Below are 17994 nucleotides of genomic sequence, written 5' to 3' on the forward strand. Positions count from 1 at the left end.
GGAAACGGAAGGGAAGGGAAGGGAAGGGAAGGGAAGGGAAGGGAAGGGAAGGGAAGGGAAGGGAAGGGAAGGGAAGGGAAGGAATGTACCCTTGACTTCTTTGAGAAAAGAAGGTAGAGAAGGAAATTAGAGGGGTATTCTGTAATTCAGAGTAATACACAAATTTGCCTCAACAGAAAGAATACGACTCTTAACAGTTCAATAGGTAAATTCTGATACAACAAGCTATCTGTTATATATGACACCATATATATTTAATGTCACTGTGACTGCACCCCTTAACTCTTTCAATTATTTCCAGAAGAGCAGAAAGATCAAAGAAACTGTGAAGAAAGTAGTCTAAGGTTAGGCCACTGGATCTGACTGGTATGCTATGATTTCCTAGCAATTAATGATTCTATGTTCCACTTCTGTATAATTTCTCCTTCAGTGGCCCAGATAGTCACTAATGGTACCCATATGGTGTCACCATATTTATACAAGTTGCAGGCCATTCTGCCTATGTATTCATGTTGTTTGAACTTTGAAGGCATACACACTGTGTAGCTAGCTAGAATTCTGCTAGACTCGAACCCAATGCAGAGATTCTAAGCATATAGGTAAAGTGATAACTGAGTTAATCAGAATGAGAGGTGGGAGTGTGTGGAAAGGCCTGCTTCAGTCACTGAAATAAAGAACAGTTCTGAGATCAAATGTTAATGTGCTGAGCCATCTGTCTGCTCATGGCAGAACACCAGACTCCCCAGCAATCCCATTTACACCAGACTGTTTTACTTAGAGTGAGTTTGTACCAGGTAAAGATGCTACAAGTCTTGTGGTTAGTTTACCCAGAAGGCAAGCACTAAGACTCTCATTATCCCCAGTCAAACTTATAAGAAATTTCATAAAATTTGATATAGACAAATTAATTTTATTTATCTTTTTATAAATAAAATAAATCTTTTAAGATATGAGAACAAAAACACTTTCTATTATGCAGAAGGTTAAAGACATTGGAGGAAACCACAGTTTGATTTAAAAGTAGATTGTACTCAGAGAATGCTCCATTAGTGAAGGTGTCTATTCCCATCAGCTGCTCCCTGCCTTTGCTTCTTAGGCATTACTAAGTGTTATGTTCTTCTTTTACTGAAAATAAATTTATTTTTCTTAAGTAATGTATCCTGATCATGGCTTCTCTTCCCTTTATTCCCAGTTCCTTTCCACTTCCTCTCCTATGTGAATCTACCCCCTTTCTGTCTTTCATTAAAAAGCAATCTGGCTTCTAAGTGATGATAATATAATAGAATATACAATGGGATAATATAACATAATATAATATAATATAATATAATATAATATAATATAATATAATATAATATAATATAATATAATATAATATAATATAATATAATATAGAAAAACTAACAAATCAGAATTGGACAAAACAGAAGGAAAAGAGCCCTAGAAAAGTCACAAGAAACACTCATAGACATAGGACCTATTTCTTTGTACACTCAGGAATAAAACATGAAAGTGAGATTCATAATATAAATGGAAAGAACATATGGGAAAAGAGAAATAAATAAATAAATAAAAGGAAATAAAAATAATGTAAAATTTGTAAAAAAAAAAAAAAAAAAAAAAAAAAAAAAAAAAAAAAAAAAAGGAGAGGAAAAGTCCTGAAGCAACATTATGAGACAAGGAGCCTTCAAAAACGCTCTTGAGTTGGTTTTCTGTTTGCTTCTACTGCTGGACATGCACATTATCTTTAAGTGTCATTTGTTTCTCCAGTGAGACTCCCATGGAGAAAACCAAATTTTCATTTGCAAGTGGTTATCAATTAAGATTGCATCTATGTTGGGATGGGGGGTCATCTCATGGGGCAGCTGGTAAAGACCTGAGCAGTCTCTGTGCATGCTGCCTCAGTTTCTGTAAGTTCATATTTGAACCTTTCCTTTGTCCCCTCTGAATCACACACTCTTTCCAACTTCTCCTTTGCAGTGTTTCCTGAGCACTGATGGGGGAATTTAGTGGTGACACCTCATTTGCGGCCGAGTGTTCCAAGATCTCTTACTCCCATAAGGTCTAGCTGTGGGTCTCTGCCTTTGTTCCCAACCACTGCAGGAGCAAGTTTCTTTTTTTTAATTAATTAATTTATTTTTTACACTCCATATTTTTCACCCAACCTCTGTCCACCTTCTGACTGTTCCACATCCCGAACCTCCTCCTCACCTCCCTGTCTCCACGTAGTTATCACCGCCCTCCATACCCCCTGACCTCTAAACTCCCTGGGGCCTCCAGTCTCTTGAGGGTTAGGTGTATCATCTCTGAATGAACACAGATCCAGCTGTCCTCTACTGTGTGTTGGGGGCCTCATATCAGCTGGTGTATGCTGCCTGTTTGATGTTCCAGTGTTTGAGAGATCTGGACAGGGGGGTCCCAGTTAAATGAGATTGTGGATCCTCCTACAGGATTGTCCTTCTCAGCTTCTTTCAACCTTCCCTAGTTCAACAACAGGGCTCAGCTGCTTCTGTCCATTGGTGGGGTACAAATATCAGCATCTGACTCTTTCAGATGCTTGTTGGGTCTTCTAGAGTGAGCTCATGCTCAGTCCTATTTTTTGAGTGCTCCATAGCCTCAATAACAGTGGATAGTAATAGTTTGTCCTGAGGACTTGGGACCTCCCCTTGAGCTGAATCCCACTTTGGGTCTGTCTCTGGATCTTCTTTTCCTCGGGCTCCTCTCCATTTTCATCCCTGTAATTCATTTCAGAGAGGCACAATTATGGGTCAGGGTTGTGACTGTGGGGTGGCCCCCCCTCTCCCTCATTTGGTGCCCTGTCTTCCTGCTGGAGGTGGGCTCTATGAGTTCCCTCTCCTTACTGTTGGTCATCTCATCTAAGGTCCCTCCCTTTGAGTTCTGAAAGCCTCTCACCTCCCTGGTCTCTGGTGTATTCTGGAGGGTCACCCCAATCTCCTATCTCCTGAGGTTGCCTGTTTCCATTCTTTCTGCTGGTCCTCAAGGCTTCAGTTCTTTTCCCTCACCCAATACCAGATCATATCCCCCTCTCCCCCAACTTCCTCTTCACCTGTCTACTTTCCCTCCCAGGTCCCTCCCTCCATCCCAATTTGTGATTGCAATGTTCTCTCTCCCAAGTGGGACTGGGGTGTCCTCACTTGGACACTTCAGCTTGTTGACCTTTTTGAGTTCTGTGGACAGTATCTTGGGTGCTCTGTACTTTTTAACATTCACATATTAGTGAAAACATATCATGCTTGTCCTTTTGGGTCTCAGTTACCTCAAAGGATATTTTCTTGTTCTATTCATTTGCCTGCAAAACTCAGGATGTCCTTGTTCTTAATACCTGAGTAGTATTCCCTTGTGTAAATGAACCACAATTTCTATATTCATTGTTCTGTTGTGGGACATCTAGGTTGTTTCCAGTTTCTTGGTATCACAAATAAGACTGCTATGAATATAGTGGAACACTTGCCCCTGTGACATGGTGGGGAATCTTTTGGGTATATTCCCAGGAGTGGTATTGCTGGGTCTTCAGATAGGTCTATTTCCAAATTTCTGAGGAAATTCCAGATTGATTTCCAGAGTGGTTGTACAAGTTTGCAATCCCATCAGCAATGGAGGAATGTTCCTCTTTCTATACATCCTCTCCAACATGTGTTGTTACCTGTAGTTTTGATCTTAGCCATTCTGATTGGTGTAAGGTGAAATCTTGGGGTCATTTTGATTTGCATTTCTCTGGTCAATAAGGACTTTGAACATTTTTTAGATGCTTTCCAGCAATTCAAGATTCCTCAGTTGTGAAATCTCAATTTAGTTCTATAACCCATTTTTTGATTGGGCTGTTTGGTTTTTGGTGATTAGTTTCTTGAGTTCTTTATGTATTTTGGATACTAGCTCTCTATCAGATGTGGAGTTAGTGTAGATTTTTTTCCCATTCTGTAGGTTGCTGATTTGTCTTATTGACTATATCCTTTGCCTTGCAGAAACTTTCCAGTTTTATGAGATCCCATTTATCAATTCTTAATCTTAGAGCATGAGCCATTGGAGTCCTGTTTAGGAAATTTCCCCCTGTGCCAATGAGTTCAAGGCTTTTTCCTACTTTCTCTTCTATTAGACTGGGTGTATCTGGTGTTGTGTTGAGGTCCTTGACCCACTTTGACTTGAGCTTTGTGCAAGGTGACAAATGTGGGTCTATTTTCATTTTTCTACAAATAGATAGCCATTTAGGCCAGCACCATTTACTGAAGATGCTTTCTTTTTTACATTGTATATTTTTTGCTTCTTTGTTAAAGATCAAGTGTCCATAAATGTGTGGTTTTATTTCTGGGTCCTCAATTCTATTCCGTTGATCAACATGTCTGTCTCTGTACACATACCATGCAGTTTTTATCACTATTGTTCTATAGTAAAGCTTGAGGTCAGGGATGGTGATTTGCCCAGACATTTTTTTATTGTTAAGACTTGTTTTCGCTATTATGGTTTTTGTGCCTTTCCAGATGAATTTGAAAATGTTTTTTTCATGTCTTGTGAAGAATTGTGTTGGGATTTTGATGGGAATTGCATTGAATTTATAGATTGTCTTAATGTAGGATGGCGATTTTAACTATGTTAATTCTGCCAATCTATGAGCATAGAAGATTTCTCCATTTTCTGAGATCTTATGGCTAAGTAAGGTACTGATCTATGAGTATAATAAAACATCCTTAGGAGTCATTTTACTCTTATATTCCTTTGGTGGATCAAGAGTATTTAGTTATTTAGGTTATTCATCATTCAAGCAATGTTGGGTATTGGTCCAATCTTCTCAAATGAGTCTTGAGTCAAATAATACATTAGTTGGTTACTCCCTCAAGCCTTGTACCACAATTGTACTAACACATGTTGCAGGCAGCTTCCCAATGTTGATTAAAGTGTTTGTGATTGAATTGGTATTTCCATCTCTCCTTTGGTAGTGTGCAGATCGCCTTCCTATACCAAAGGCACTAGAATATAGAAGTGAGGCTCTTTGAAGGAAAAAAGCTCAACTTCTCCATGCTCAATGAATTGTGTAGATGTTGTCTTCTGCAATGGTCCCTTGGCTTTAGTCTGTGGAAAGCAACCTATAGTCATGGAAACTGTTTTTTGTTTTGTTTTTGTTTTTTGTTTTTTGTTTTTTTTTTTTGAGATTCCCATGAGAAGCTTTTTCCAAACAACTCAATTAGCTGTCACCCATTCCTGGTACTAGAACTTTATTTAGTGACAAGAGATTGCCAGTTAGGACTGTCTTTCCTATTATTTAGCAATTTCTTTTAAATCACCTTCACTCACTCACACACACACATACACACACACACACACACACACACACACACTCACCCATATCTATTCTATTTATCTTTTCTAGGGTGACTTATCTGCCCCCTACCCCAGTCCCTTACTCTAGACATAACCTCCATGGTTCTATGACCATGAATTCTAGTTCAGTTATCATTGACTGAATAGCTAACATTCACATATAAGTGAATACATATGATATTTGTTATTTTGGATATGAGTTACCTCAGTCAGATTTTTTTCTATTTCTGTCCACTTACCTGAAAAAAATATTTTTATTTTTTAACAACTAAATAATATTCCAGTGGGTAAATGTACTACATTCTCTTTATCCATTGTCCTGTTGAGGGACATCTAGGTTTGTAAGAGAGTCAAATAACCCTATTAAAAGATGGGGTACAGAGCAAAACAAAGATTTTTCACCTGAGGAATATTGAATGGCTGAGAAGCACCTAAAGAAATGTTCAGCATCCTTAGTCACCAGGGAAATGCAAATCAAAACAACCCTGAGATTTCACCTCATATCTGTCAGAATGGCTAAGATCAAAACTCAGGAGACAGCAGGTGCTAGGGAGGATGTAGAGAAATAGGAATACTCCTCCACTGCTGGTGGGATTGTAAGCTGGTAAAACAACTCTGGAAATCAGTCTGGAGGTTCCTCAGAAAATTGGGCATGGTACTACCAGATGACCCTGTTATATCATTCCTGGGCATATACCCAGAGGATTCCCCAGTATGTAGTAAGGATATATGCTTCACTATGTTCATAGCAGCCCTATTTATAGTAGCCAGAAGCTGGACAGAACTCAGAAATGAACCCTCAACAGAGGAATGAATACAGAAAATGTGATATATTTACACTATGAAATACTACTCAGCTATTAAAAACAATGAATTCGTGAAATTCTTAGACAAATGGGTGGAACAGGAAAATGTCATTCTAAGTGAGGTAACCCAATCACAAAAGAACATACATGGTATGCACTCACTGATAAGTGGATATTAACCCAAAAGCTTGGAATACCCAAGACACATATTCAATTCACATCTTTCTTTCTTTCTTTCTTTCTTTCTTTCTTCCTTTCTTTCTTTCTTTCTTTCTTTCTTTCTTTCTTTCTTTCTTTCTTTCTTTCTTTCTTTCCTTCTTTCTTTCTTTCTTTCTTTCTTTTTTTATTCGATATATTTTTTATTTACATTTCAAATGACTTCTCGTTTTCTAGCCCCCCACTCCCCAAAAGTCCCGCAAGCCCCCTTACCTCCCCCTGTCCTCTAACCCACCCCTTCCCACTTCCCCATTCTGGTTTTGCCGATTACTGCTTCACTGAGTCTTTCCAGAACAGGGGGCCACTCTTCCTTTCTTCTTGTACCTCATTTGATGTGTGGATTATGTTTTGGGTATTCCAGTTTTCTAGGTTAATATCCACTTATTAGTGAGTGCATACCATGATTCACCTTTTGAGTCACGGTTACATCACTTAGTATGATGTTCTCTAGCTCCATCCATTTGCCTAAGAATTTCATGAATTCATTGTTTCTAATGATTGAATAGTACTCCATTGTGTAGATATACCACATTTTTTGCATCCACTCTTCTGTTGAGGGATACCTGGGTTCTTTCCAGCATCTGGCAATTATAAATAGGGCTGCTATGAACATAGTAGAGCATGTATCCTTATTGCATGGTGGGGAATCTTCTGGGTATATGCCCAGGAGTGGTATAGCAGGATCTTCTGGAAGTGAGGTGCCCAGTTTTTGGAGGAACCGCCAGACTGATTTCCAGAGTGGTTGTACCAATTTGCAATCCCACCAGCAGTGGAGGAGTGTTCCTCTTTCTCCACACCCTCTCCAACACCTGCTGTCTCCTGAGTTTTTAATCTTAGCCATTCTGACTGGTGTAAGGTGAAATCTCAGGGTTGTTTTGATTTGCATTTCCCTAATGACTAATGAAGTTGAGCATTTTTTAAGAAGCTTCTATGCCATCCGAAGTTCTTCAGGTGAGAATTCTTTGTTTAACTCTGTACCCCATTTTTTAATAGGGTTGTTTGGTTTTCTGGAGTCTAACTTCTTGAGTTCTTTATATATATTGGATATTAGCCCTCTATCTGATGTAGGATTGGTGAAGATCTTTTCCCAATTTGTTGGTTGCTGATTTGTCCTCTTGATGGTGTCCTTTGCCTTACAGAAACTTTGTAATTTTATGAGGTCCCATTTGTTAATTCTTGATCTTAGAGCATACGCTATTGGTGTTCTGTTCAGAAACTTTCTCCCTGTACTGATGTCCTCAAGGGTCTTCCCCAGTTTCTTTTCTATTAGCTTCAGAGTGTCTGGCTTTATGTGGAGGTCCTTGATCCATTTGGATTTGAGCTTAGTACAAGGAGACAAGGATGGATCAATTCGCATTCTTCTGCATGCTGACCTCCAGTTGAACCAGCACCATTTGTTGAAAAGGCTATCTTTTTTCCATTGGATGTTTTCAGCCTCTTTGTCGAGGATCAAGTGGCCTCCAGTCTGGAGGCCTCTGGCAGAGCTGTCAGGTGCCTGCTCTGGGATCTGAACAGCCCGGGCCACAGCACTTGGTCTCCAGGAAGTGCGGGAGACCTGGTGTGCACCCAGAGGCAGTCTGGGAGCTCAAGGCACAGCTTGCTCCTGTGGCACAGAGCTTAGGCTCCAGTCTGCAGGCCTCTGGCGGTAGCCCTCAGACATCTATGCTTCGGGATCCAGATCAGCCTGGGTGGCAACACCACATCTCCAGGTCCTGCAAGAGGCAAGAGGGGCTTCTGGGCGGCCAGCGGGGAGAAGTCGGTGTGCTCCTGTGAATCCAGCAGGCCCCAGCGGGAGCCTTCAGGTGTCTGCTTCGGGGTCTAAACACCCTGGGCAACAGCACCCTGTCTCCAGGCAGTGCAGGAGGTAAGCTGTGCACCAGCGGCCACCTGGGAAGGGGCAGCTTACACTGGTGAGTCCAGCATTTAGAAGACCAACTAACACCAGTGAGAACTAGATGGCAAAAGGCAAACGCAGGAACGTCACTAACAGAAATCAAGGCAATATGGCAACATCTGAACCCAATTCTCCTTTACCAGCATGTCCTGGATACCCCATCTTTCTTCCTTCCTTCCTTCCTTCCTTCCTTTCTTTCTTTCTTTCTTTCTTTCTTTCTTTCTTTCTTTCTTTCTTTCTTTCTTTCTTTCTTTCTTTCTTCCTTCCTTCCTTCCTTCCTTCTTTCCTTCCTTCCTTCCTTCCTTCCTTCCTTCCTTTCTTTCTTTCTTTCTCTCTTCTTCTTTCTTTCTTTCTTTCTTTCTTTCTTTCTTTCTTTCTTTCTTTCTTTCTTTCTTTCTTTCTTTCTTTCTTTCTTTTATTTTTGTGATAGTTACCCCAAGATAATGTATTATTTAAGACTATTGTTAAAGTTGTTTTTCTAATTAATTTTTCCGTCTGTTTGACATTTGTATATATGAACAATATTGACTTTTGTGAATTAATTTTGCATCCAGGTACTTTGCTCAGCTTTACTCAGCTGCAGAACATTCATGTGAATTTTTAGTGTCACTTACGTATATTATCACATCCCCTGCAAATCAAGATACATTGACTTCCTTCTCTCTGATTTGTACCACTTTAAGCTCCTTCAATTGTCTTACTTCTCTAGCGTAAGAACACAGTACTATATTTAATAGGTATGGAAATGATGAATATTTTCTTGTTCCTGATGTGAGTGGAATTGCTTAAATTTCTCTTCATTTAAGTCAGTGGTTCTCAGAAAGGAAAGAAAGCAAGTGCTCTACCAGGAACTGCTTTGTCTACTAGGAATGGGAGCAGACACTGAGAGGCCACAGCAGCTAGTCTTCTACAGAGAAGTGGACAGGACTAGTGGGAACTGGATTTGTGGACAGGAGGGAAAGTGAAGATCTGAAACTAGCCCATATGCTTCCCTGTCCTACTTGCTTCTCTGGAGGGTTGCCTGGTGGGTTCATAGGGAATGACTGCTGGAGTAGTAGGTTAGAATAAAAGGATAACTAGGAGAGAGGTTGGATGAGAAGATCAGAAATATCAGATAGAAATGGGGATGAGGCTGGGGGCTGTAGCAAGAAGCCTGTTATAGAGCTGGGGATAAAAGTGTGGCATTGGATTTTAAGAAGTAAAGGTGAAGATGCAAAGATAAGCTATCTGCTTCCCTGGCTGGACTGACCCACAGGTTCCCAGGGAATGCCTTCTGGATTTGAGGACTGGGATAAAGTAATGAGTGGAGGGAAGGAAATTTGGAGGAAAAGATCTGTGGGATCCAATGGAGATGGAGGGACAGATGGAGGGAAGGAGGGAGGTGAGGCCACAGCCGGTGGTATGCTACAGAGCTGTGGATGATACTTGAGAATTAGGTTTCAGAGAGATTTGAAGATCTACAGTTACTCTACTTTCTTCCCTGAACAAAGTAGCCTGAGGGTCCCGGGGAATACCTGCTGATGCTGGGGGCTGGTATGATGGTATGAATTCAGGGGAAAAAGGTTGGAAGGTATGTTAGGGGTCTTTAAAGAAATGGAACTTGCAGAATGAATATATAAACACATGTACACACACATGCACATATACAAACACATACATAAATGGAATTTATTACAACAGCCTGCAGGCTATGGTCTAGTTACCTACCAGTTATAAGCTGTATACCAATGAAAGGTTTAAGAAGCCAATAGTTGTTCAGTCCTCAAGGCTGGATGTCTCAATTTGTCTTCGGTATATGCCAGAATCCTGAAGTAGGCTCTAATGCCAATGAAGAAATAGACTAGTTAGCAATGCAAGAGAAAGCATGAAAAGAGCAAAAGTTTCATTCTTCCAAGATATGTGTGTGTGTGTGTGTGTGAGTGTGTGTGTATGTTTCCAGCAGAAGGTGTAGCCAAATTTAAAGGAATATCTTTTACAACTCAAAAGATTCTGATTAACGGTAGATTTTTCTACCTCAGAGCTGTGAATTGGAAATGAGTCTTCCCATTTCAAATGATTAAATTAAGAAAAAGTCCTTCACAGATGTCCCTAGCCATTTGGGTTTTAATTAATTCTCGTTGTAGTCAAGTTGACAACCAAGAATAGCCATCAGAAGTTCACCCTTGTTAATTTGACACACAATCATATCTCCTTATGTCATGCTTAATTTCCAAAGAAAGATAATAATCAGAACATTATTATGCCTAATATGATAATATAACTATCCCTTGTACCACCACAAATGCATTGTAATTAAACTATGTGGCAATGTCTCTTGAGGGACATTCCTTTAGTGTCTCAAATTTAAATACAACCACTGCTATTCTCTAAATTGATGTTACATTTCATGATAAAAAAGTTGAGGAAAGAAAGCAAAAATATGTGCACAAAACCATTCTTTTTTTTTTCCACAAAACCATTCTTAGTACAATATGCAGAAGCATATCAATTATAATCTTCATTTATGCTACTGGTCACATGGCCTTAGCTGGTATAGATGACTGAATTCCTCTATTGTACATTTTGTATTTAGCCACACCCTCAGCAAACACCTAATTAGAACTTAGCTCTTTTCCTGAAGGAGTGACGTATGCCTTCATTCTTGAGGAGACTGTGCCCTCTGTCACCCTGCCTGAAATAGGATGTTGTAGTTTCCCATTTAGTCCTGTGATTAATCACAGGACATGGGATGATCAAGAGATACCCTGAAATATTTTTCTTTTCTTCAGCACTGCAAATAGATTCTTTCTTACCTCCATGGTGGAGAAGAAATCCAATTTCTCCTCAATAATCTAGATCAATCACCCCTCCTAACACTGTTATTTCTTTCTTAGCCTATTGGCTTAAGGGCATCAAAATCCTGAAGTGGCTAGGGGAAGTTTGAGCTCAATAGATTGTTTGTTGTGGCTACTGGCAGGAACACTACCCCTTCCTCTAGAACCAAAACTTGTAGGCTAGATGAACTTAAGTTTGCAGAAACATAAAACAAAATATTTCTTAGTAGCTTAATAGGTGCCAAGGACCAGCCTCAGCCTGGAGAGGAATTTTAAGAAAGGGGTGTCTGAGAGTGGCAAAGCAAATGACTTGAAGTCAAATTGTGGATCAAAGCTGATGGGGAATGCTACATTAAAGACAGAAAGCTCTCTCTGTGGTCTGCTTTCTTAGAGATCTCTACACAGCTCTCAGCAGGAAATAGCACTTTTTTTGCAAAACTGAAACTCTTAATAGCTCATCTCTTGTAGATCAAAAGACCAGTCTTTTATTTATGTATCAATTCAGTCATTATCTCCCATATTCCCTTTTGATTATCCAATGAATCAGCACCCCATGAACCCAGCCCCTTGATTCTTAGAAAGACACAGCAAGCACAAGCACAGAGAATAAAATAGCTGGGTAGGACTCTGTCCTGAAATTATCATTCTTAACACATCTGGGCCAGGACTTATATTCCCTCTGTTTCACGTTGATCTTGAACTCAGGAATTGTCTGCTTTTATAAGCATAAACAAACAAACAAACAAATAAAAAAGTAAGCTGGGTGGGATCTTGCCCTGTGATCAGCACTCCTCAAATCTCTTTATCTCCTTCTTTAGAATCTTTCTGACAAGCTAGCTCATAGTTCAGCTGCTTCTGTTACTTTAGATCTGTGAATCTCCTTATACAATTGATGCTGCATCCTTAAATTTTACGTAGTTGAAAAATTATACTATTTGAATTTGAACTCATGCTTTCAGAGTCCTTTCCCACAGCCTTAATGGCTGTCCTGAAGGTCACAGCATTCTACAGTTTTGCTGAGACATTAGACACACCCTCACCTTCTGGACTCATGCTGTTTCTGATTATCATGGAGTCATTAACCCTGGCAGAGAGGACATTCCCCAAAGGGAGAATATGAAAATATGTATATTATTATACAAACAAGCCTTACTCCTACAGTAACCACCATTCCCTTGGAGGCCATCAACCTACTGACTCTATTCCAGGAGCATGAACCATGTCACACTGTCCCTTACACATGGCCAAGCAGGACTTGGCACCTAGGGGTCATAGTGAATAAAACTATTCCCTTTCCACCTCTGGATGCCTGGACCCAGGGATCCTAGTTATAGTAGAAACTACACCATATACTGGATGTTAATTCAAAGCATATACCACCCTATTGCCACTATAACTATCTCTTCAAATGGGCATATCATCTTTTTGTCAGATAAATTGCTTCTGGGTAGTGGGGAAAATGGTAAAAACCAGTGGATTTCATAATCTGGCCCCACTGGCAAACTTCTCTGTCTGTGAAGTGAATTCCTTAATCAGAATCAATACTATATGGGATAACATGACAGTGAATAAGGCATTTTGTAAGTCTGTGGATGGGGGTTTGGGCAGGAGCATTATATGCAGGAAAGGCAAATCCTTACCATTAGATTTCTAAGCATATTTTTAAACTAGAAGGCCCTTGAATTTTTATTTATTTTCCATCTTCTGATATGCATATATGTTACCAACAAGTTCTAAGTGGTTGTTACTGCTCACTTGTTTCAACTAGCATAATGTCATCAATTCAGTGAACCAGTTTGATATTTTGTAGAATATACAAATGATCAAAATTCCTTTTAATTAAGGTATTACTCAGGGCTGGACAGTTGACATATCCTTGAGGTAAAACTGCAAAGGGATGCTGCAGGCCTTGCCAACCAAAAGCTAATTGCCTCTGGTTGTCTTTATCAACAGATAATGAGGAGAAAAGCATTTGTTAGATCACTAGATGCCTACCAAAGTAAAACTCTTAGGGATTTAGCCAGGTTCCTTCTTAGAGGAGCCTGGCTATCCCTTCTTTCAAGGGATTCTAGGCCAATTTGTTCACCGGCCAAGATTACTTTTTGCCAAGATTTAATGGAACCTTTCTTTTATTTTTTGAAAAATTTTCTACTCATTCAGAACAAATGAAAATTCAGTAGGTGTCTTATCTCTTTTATACCCACAAACAACATGATTGCTTAGTCCAGTGGTTATCAACCAGTGGGTTGTGGTTACTTTGGGGATTGAATGACCCTTCCAAAGGTGATGCCTAAGATCATTGAATGGTGTGTGTTTGTGTGTGTGACAGACAGAGAGAGAGATTTACATTACAATTTATAACAATAATAACATTACAGTTGTGAAGTAGTAAAAAAGGAATTTTATGGTTAGAGATTACCACAACATAATGAACTATGTTAAAGGACTGTAGCAGGAATAAAACTGAGAACCACTGACTTAGCCAGCACCAAAGGTCCATATGAGTAAAATTCACTTTGCCTGTACTTTCCATTATAGTTTAGGTCATTATGGACATGACTTTGTCTGTGCTACCCATTAAAATAACTACAATCATCTTGCCTTTCCCAATTCAGTACTAATGTATGACTGCTGTACTTCGGGGGTCCCAATTAAACTCATTGCATTTAATCCCTCCAACTGAGAAGCAGAGTCTCGAACCCTAAGGTCTGGTACAAGGTAAAGGCTGACAACAAAGCTCTTCAAATGGGCCTCCCATCCCCAACTCAAAACACACACACACACACACACACACACACACACACACACACACCATTCAAACAATAGATATTAGAATATTATAATAACTATTTATAGTTATTGTTAATTTGCCAATCAGGATTCTATATTAACAAAAGAATTGTGGAAAATCTACACAGCTGACATAGGACATATAGGACATGTTGTCTGGTTTCAGGGTTTACAGACCCTAAATAACAATTTTAAATAGGAAAGAGCATTTAAAAATGCAGTTATTTTCCCTTGTATCATGCAGTGGACCACAATGTGATAGAAAATTACTTCTATAATTTTTTTTCAGTAAATTTTTTTAGTCCTTAATGTGCTATAACATGACTGGGCTGGGATTTACCTATCAATCTAACTTTCAAAGAAATTTAGCAGAATTTATTTTTCATTTTGGTTTAATTAATGTGAGTGTGTACTGAAAGAAAAAATACTTGAGTATCAAGTTGGTACAGATATTTCAGTGTGTACTGAAAATGGTCATTGTTTGCTTATTCTATTTCTTGTTTTTATGACTTAAACTCTTAATTCAGGATCAACTTCTGCCACCCTGAAATAAAATGAAATAATGTTTCCATGAGAATAAAATAACATGCCATTGGCGCCTAGATTATATAGTATGGATAAGCAACTTTACACAACAGGAATAATAACATTCTGCAGGATCAGCAAGAATATCAGAGTCTCTCTGAATAAAATTCATCTTATCCAGAATCAAAGTGTCATGCTTTTTTTTTTTCTGGTTAAATTCAAATCTCTGAAAACTCAAATCCTGGACTAAAGGAAACAGAAACTAAGTTTTTTAAAAATATACATTTGCTGGGCATGGTGTCTCATACCTTTAGTTCTAGCACTAGGTAAAGTATATGTTTGTGAGGTAAAGCTACCTTGGTCTACATAGTGAATTTTGTAACAACCAGTGGTAATTAAGAGAGACCTTGTTTCAAACAGATGGATGGATGGATAGATAGATAGATGATAGATAGATAGATGGATAGATAGATAGATGGATAGATAGATGGAACGAATAGATAGTCCTTTGAGAACTTAGTATAGTATATTTTGATCGTATTCACCCCCATTGCAACTTCTCCAAGCTCCACCACATTTCCTTTCCCAACCAACTTTGGTATTCTGTTTCTTATTTTGTCAAGTCCAGTTTGTGCAGTTTGTATACTTTTGGATGTATGGCCTTTCACTGGAAGATAGCCAAACTATTAGAAGTCATATCCTTAAAGTAAATTGACTTCATCTGCCATCATGTTTCTGCTGCCAATAGCTCTGTCTTATTAAATAGAATTTAAAAATAAGATCATAGTGCTGATGATACTACATACTTTTGTCATAAAATATGAGAAATCACATTCATACTCACTTGGAAGCTTCATCCTTATTAAAAGCTTTTATAGTGCTGGAAGATACTATGTGTGCTACGGTAGAAGAAAAGTAACTAATAGTCTTACTCATCTGTGAACGCTGAGACCAAGTATTGATTTTGCAAGACTGGTGCAATAGTGACACTAATGTCATGGAAGGAATCAACCACTTTGTGATTGGATTTCATGAGTGCTTCCAGATGGAACCCAGACCTTTCTCTGCTTTCAGAGCCCCCCCCCCCCCCCGCAAAAAAATACTATTAAACTAATCCTAAAAGACCTATTGGCCTCTTTGTCCTCAGATCTAGACTAAATTCATCTTTCTCATTGAACTGGCGAAAATAGCTAATACACTGTGATGGCTTGAAATCATTTTAACTGGTCTATTTACATATCTACCTTGTTTCTATCAAGCTAGGTAAGTGTCTAAACCCCAGCACAAAAGGGATTTAAACCAGCTGGATATACCAAATTGTGAAGACTATCATCACTTTGTCTAAGAAAGGCTTGTTATCACTGACTGTTACCCTATCTCTTTGCAGTTTCCCTTTATTGTCTTGTTGCTGCACCTATTTCTGATACAAGAGTAGATACTAAAATATAAATCCTGGCTAAATTTGGCTAAAATAATAAGAAAAATATACAGTCTCACATATCTAATATGGCCCAGTTGACATGAGTGCATTGGTTTACTCATTAAGACTATAGTATCCGGTCAGTAGCACGTAATCTAGCTGGCTTCACTCTTGTGCATCAAATAAAGTAATTTACTATATACCTTATTTTCATGAGAAGGAGACTCCATGGGTTTCCTTCATCCTGTTCTGTGTTTCATTTTTCTACATATTCTTTCTGCCAAACCTACCCTCATTGTTCAAAGTCTCTTAGCCGAGCTCCAGTCTCCTAACTTATCTTCTAGTCGACCTCTCTTCAACATTGGAGGTCTCGATGTTCATCAAATAGTTTCTTATAGCTTCAATCATGTCCAAAACTTGAGCAAAACAAGTATTTATTATGCACCTCTTTTCTGTCTATGAAAAAGTTCTCTGAATGAGTTCTCGGACTAAAATTCTTTTTCATTAGAATTTTAGCGGAAGCTACACGAAGAGGTGTGGAACAGACTTAGGAACAAATCCAGATTATGAAGTTTCCAGGAGCAAGTAAGATGGATATACAATTAGTATGCCTAGAGCAGTCAGGATAAGCAAAGGAAGCTGTGCCTCTCAAAGCTTGTAGGAGACAGAGCTATGTGGTCCGTGATCATCTGGAAGGAGCTTCAGGCCAGAAACGACTAAGCTGATTACAGACATAGTATCAAGTAAAACAAGGATTAGAAAGAAATTTTTGCCATCTGCCCCACTTACTTCCACTCTCTAGCACTTTCTTACCATCTCCATTGGGTAAATCTTTCTACAAGCTGGGTAGCTAAAGAACTCAAGATATGAAGATAATAGCAGCCAGCCTCCTAATCACATGTGGTGTTTTGAATTTGCTTGACCCAGAGAGTGGCACTATTTGCAGGTGTGGCCTTGTTTGGAGTAGATGTGGCCTTGTTGAAGGAACTGTGTCACCATGGGCTTGGTCTTTAAGACCCTCATTTTAGCTGCCTGAAAGCCAGTCTTCTGTTTGCCTTCAGAACACAGTGTTGAACTCTCAGCTCCTTCTGAGACATGTCTGCCTAGGCACTGCCATACTCCTGCCTTGTGACAATGGATTGAACCCTTGAACTTGTAAGCCAATCCCAATTTAAGAGTTACCGTGGTGATGGTGTCTGTTCACAACAGTAAAACCTTAACTAAGACAGGACACTCTGAAAGGATAGAGCAAATAGAGCATCAATGATAAGAGGAAAACTGTGGGAGTTTCTGCAAGCACCATGGCCAGTAGGGTCTAAATTCTGCAAGAAGCAGGAAGAAAATTCGTTTCAACAAGATTCTGTAGCTGTGTTGGGTCAAAAATTCTAGAAGCTCACACCAGGTAGTTTATTTTAGGCACAGCACAATTTGAGGAAAAGGTTTTCTGAGGATAGTTAACTCAATCTCATGTTTACAACAAAGCTTAAGATATTGAAACTCTTGTAAAGCATAAGTGGCATATACCACAAAGATGGGTTATGTAGATTAACTGAAAGCAGGCTTAAGGGTGTACAATGCTGATGATACGGGCTTGGAGGAGAATAGCACTATAGATAAACTGAGACAAACAGATTCAAGATAAGAGTCAGAGGCCTGGCCATCCAGGTAGCATGAAGGTCACAAGGCTTTTAACCACCCTTGCTCCCAGCCTTCTGGATGGAAAACTGGTTATACGTTTACTCTGAAGTCTAAAAAAGAATAAAAGCCAGTCAAGAAAATCACAGAATGGAAACAGAGCAGCAGAAGCTTTGAGACTTTGAGACTGTTTGGAAAAATATCTTACTTCTAAATGTATGTTGTGGTCAGGACTGGAGGAACATGGTCCATGAGAAATACTAATAATGCTGGGTATATCTTAAAGCCTAGGATGATCTTCCAATGTAGATATTTACACTAAGTATTACACAGATGATTTTGTAAAAATAGCAGATGAGATGCATATTATGACATGTCAGAAGATGAATGAGGCAGAATGTTGAAAAATGAAGAATCATGGGGTAACCTCTAGCATCCACTGCAGGGCTGAGGAAAGTGGTGCAAAATATTTCTGATAAAAATTACAGAGCAGTGAGGAGATATGGGATGGGGAACAGGCAGAGGGTGGACTGTGAAAGGAAATAAACTTCCGAGTGTAAA

Source organism: Apodemus sylvaticus, chromosome 2, assembly GCF_947179515.1.
Source record: "Apodemus sylvaticus chromosome 2, mApoSyl1.1, whole genome shotgun sequence".
Taxonomy (NCBI): domain Eukaryota; kingdom Metazoa; phylum Chordata; class Mammalia; order Rodentia; family Muridae; genus Apodemus; species Apodemus sylvaticus.